The 4,373-nt window shown below is 34.0% G+C and overlaps 1 pseudogene; it reads right to left on the bottom strand.

The window, feature by feature from the left end:
* Positions 1-1,016: 1,016 nt before the first annotated feature.
* LOC147381353 (expansin-like B1) lies at positions 1,017-3,768 on the bottom strand (annotated as a pseudogene).
* Between the last annotated feature and the right edge of the window lie 605 nt (positions 3,769-4,373).

Genomic DNA, 4,373 nt, shown 5'->3' with positions numbered 1-4,373 from the left:
TGTGAGAATCTAATGACATTTTGTAAATATTAGAAAGTTTCAATTTTTTTTTTTAAAACCAAATTGCTATGATACAATGTCAATAAAAGTTGCTAAAAGACAATAAAAGTACTTTAAAAAACAACTCGAAAGACATCAACAACCTCCGAACCATATATCTCTAATAAATACAATTAAAATATCTTTTAATTTTGTCTTTTTAAGTAAATAAGTAAGGATTCTATTACCTTTATTTTTATTATTATTAAATTTTTTTATGACTCATAGGCCCAACTAGCAAGGGCAAAGCAAGCCTCTTAGAGCACTATACCTTGCATAAATCCCCCGGGTATATGCAATACCCCACAAACCACACATACTAGTGGGTTCGAACTCAATACCTCTCCTTTTTTAGAGGGATACCTTTGCTATTACGCCCAATGCTTCTTCATTGTCAGTGTGAATTAATTTGTTTTTTTTTTTTTTTGTAAATCTCACAAAACTTCAAAATTTACAAAAATGTCAATAAAATACATTTTTTTTCCATTAAAAGACAATAAGAAAACTTTTCAATGGTATTAACAGAAAAACATGGTCTACTGGTTAACTAAGAAGGATCTTACAACTCGTAAAATAAATTAAGGATCTAATAATTTAGGGACTTGATCAAGTACTTCAGATTTAATGTGGATCCGATTCAGTATCTTATTGGATTGGTCTTGGACCAACCATGTCCAATTAATGAATCGATTTTATCCTAGTGATGTCCATTGATAGCCCTAGCTCTGAATGTTGGTGTACATACACCCAAGTGAAGATCACGGATTTGATCCCATGTGGTCCTTGATTATTAAGATGTTAATTAACATGTTTTTCTATTTATTTATAAAAAGAAGGCCTCAAATGTAAAAGTGAAACTTTATTCATCATCCATCCCTCACTAAACAAAGTACATATATAATCTATATTATTAGAGCAAAGCATAGAGCAAACATCACAAATACACACATAACGACTCTCACTAATTATTTTAATAAATAAGTAATAAGTAGGACTTGTAAGTATAGAATCATGAGAACTAAGAAAGCTGCATCTTCGAGTCATAAGCAGCCCCTGCCTTCCAGTATTTAGGGATTGCTTTGTTCACTTGTACCCACTGTTGTCCATTGCTTCCACTCACTCGGAACCTCAATTTAAGGGCCCCTTTGGAGGGTTGGGCATGTCCCAGACTCCACCAAAGGCCTTACGCATGCCCCGCCATTGCTTGATGTCCTCCTGCACCCATAATTAATAGTTAATACATGACTCATGTCGCTTTCCATTTAAAAAAAGCTACTAACTCTCAATGATTTGATTTTATTAGACTTCTTAAGGTTATTGATGGATCCAATTCATACCTAATCAAGGTCAATTTGGATCCAATAACTTATTGAATGGGGTTCAAATCTGATTTGATATACAAGAATTTTTATACTTTGGGAAATAATAACTGATAGATAGGCATTTTGGTCATTTTTTTAATCTCTTGTGGAAGACCATGGTCAAGGGGTATGTCATCAGTTTGAAACCTGGGATATCTCTAATTTTCACCAAAACCCAAAAGGGATACCTTAAAATTACCCATGTAATTTTTACATATTATCAGATAGAGGGTCCTATCTCCTATGTGCATGATAGGGACATGGTTGATACAGAACCTTTCCAATAAGGTATCAGTAAGGCTCTTCATCACATTAGATCTTTATTGAATCCCGAATCGTTGACCTGAATCTTAAGTTATTGGATCGGATTTCGGGAACGATCGGTTGACAACCCTAGACTTCTTAATATGGATTACGGATCCATACCTGCCATAATTCGACCGCGGTAACATCCTTCTGGCCGGCTTGGTATATGATGATTATAGCCAAGTATTCTGGAAACCTACTATATTCATGGACCTTGAACATGAGGTTGTGCCCTGGATATTGGCATGAAATCCTGCATAGGAGTGATACATATAAACTAAGAGTTGAAATTAAAAAGTACAAAAAAAGTAACATATGATTTCAAAATTACTGTTTCAGCTCCAATTTTAAAATATTTATCCAAAAGAGCAAAATGGATGCATTCACGTTTCGTTAAAAATAAATTTAAAATATGAATATAAAGTTATCGATTGGTTACCTTCTGTATTTTATGTCGACTACACCATATGCCATCAATTTTGCAGCCGAGTTTGGACGAGCCAATTTAGTGAAGCCATGTTGACTAAGGATGAAGTCAGTAGAGTCGCCTTGGCCATAGTCAGTAACAACAAGCTTCACTCCATCGTTAGAGCAGAGTTGTGGTATGGTGCACCTAACCTGAGTTATCCATAACAAATAATTAAGCATCATTTAGAGGACAAATAAATACCACTAAATATTTTATTGGATCCAAATAAATTTAGAGGTTTTTGAGTTACTCCCTCTTTAATTAAGAAAATTCAAAACACCTATAATTATAACTGCTCGGCTGCTCCCTTGACTATTGACCGTCAGGGTAGTTGTTTCTCATTTTCTTCTCAATTTTACAATTTAGGAAAGCAAATCAAATTTGTTTAACTAATGAGGAAGGTAAGTTGAAGAACTAAAAATTTAATTGAATTTGAAAAATGGGTGAAGGTTATTGTTGTGGTTACTATCAAAGTAGTTATATATTATGGAGTCACGGTAGGTAAAACTTAAAAGCACCTGATAGCATGCACCACAGCCAGTGCCATTCCTGTACAACTTAGAGACTGCACCCACATCTCCACCGTTATATTTCTTCCAAATTCACCATATCCACATGCTCCACCTGATTAATTTATATTATTAGCTTTAATCACAATAATAACCAAGACATGCAAATATATATTTTCTTTAGAAATTTGTTTATCTATTTATTTTGCATCTTTTAAAGCTTCATACCATCTCAAACTATCTTTGTTGTCTTTCTCCATATTGGCTGAGTTCGGAGAGTAAAATTTTAATTAACCCCGTAACATTAATCTTGTATACTCAACCAAATATGAATTGCGAAATATCCAATATAGACAAAGAAGGAATATCACCTTTTGATAAAATTATGATTCTAGTTCACTGTTCATTTTAATTACCAAAACGTGATTGATAATAAATTCAAAGGTTTTTACAGTGACTATTTTGCAGATTTAGAGTGACTATTAGAAATAGTTTCTTTAAAACTGCAAAATTGGTACTTTAAAATCACCAAATTGGTTAGTGTTCTAAAATTTTTTTTATAACAAAAACATGATCATTCACATTTTGGTAATTAAAATGAACAGTTAACTGGAATCATAAATAACTCATTTTCAGCTCACGAAATGGTAATTCACCCGACAAAGTATGAAGTTTCATTTGTCTTAGAATATCTGAACTGAGGCATCTCAAATATCGACTTGGAACAAAACCTTGATCATGAAAAATTCAATGTTTTGATTATCTATGTTGAGACTTGAGACAGTCTCAATTTTTCTCCTAATCAAGACAATGCCTCTAGACGAGATATTTAAATAATGGGTAGATACATATAAGAGAGTAGTACTTAAGATAAAGAGAGAGATCATACTTGCAGTCCCTAAGCCATCAGGGCTACCATAAAATGTTGCTCGGGAATGCGTGTAAGCATCTTGGGAGCTACACAGTGCAGGCAGAAGCACCATAAGACATAAGCAACATGAAGAAATCTTAAGTGCCAATCCCATCTTCATTGGACACTAAAACCCTACAAAGACTTGCAGAAAATCTTTAACAATCAACAAGAGAGGAAGGAAGGTTGTTTGTGAGTGTCTGATGGGGTTATAACCAAGCAACACATATTTATAGCCGAGAGTAGGAAGTGTAAGGTGGCCACCTGTAGTTTTACAAGAGTAAGAGAGGTGTACAAAGAGACACCGTTATTGACCCCTTTAAACAATTAAAATAAAAGGAAGTAAAAGAGATTAAGAGGAATTTAGAAACATTCCTTTCTTTCGCATTCCTTTTTGATATTTTATTTATTCAACTTGTGATAGTGTGTGCGTCAAACCACAAAGCTGTGGGCTAATAATAATTTGACTAATCAAACAAAGGGGTTAGTCCATCTATAGAGAAACAAACAAGGCTGCAGATTTTTTGGCGTTGTGGTTTAGATTCTTTCAAAGTTCAACTTTCGTTTCCTTTTGAGTTTCCAACTTAGCTGTGTTCCATTGTAAATGAGGATGCCGTGGGCAAGTCCTAAGTGAGATTGTAAGTTTCTTTTGTTGGCAGGGGGTCCGCTAAATACCCCACATTACCTTCCAAAAAAAACCAAGGTTTATGTGTAATTCAATAAGCTTAAACCAAGTGGGTTTATGAAGGTTGCATGGTCTTATCCTTCATCATCATCAC

The sequence above is a fragment of the Akebia trifoliata genome, unplaced genomic scaffold (assembly GCF_017979445.1).
Source record: "Akebia trifoliata isolate Shusen 1 unplaced genomic scaffold, ASM1797944v1 Contig00545, whole genome shotgun sequence".
Lineage (NCBI taxonomy): Eukaryota > Viridiplantae > Streptophyta > Magnoliopsida > Ranunculales > Lardizabalaceae > Akebia > Akebia trifoliata.
Note: the sequence above shows the minus strand (reverse complement) of the source record. Positions and strands in the feature narration are given on the sequence as shown.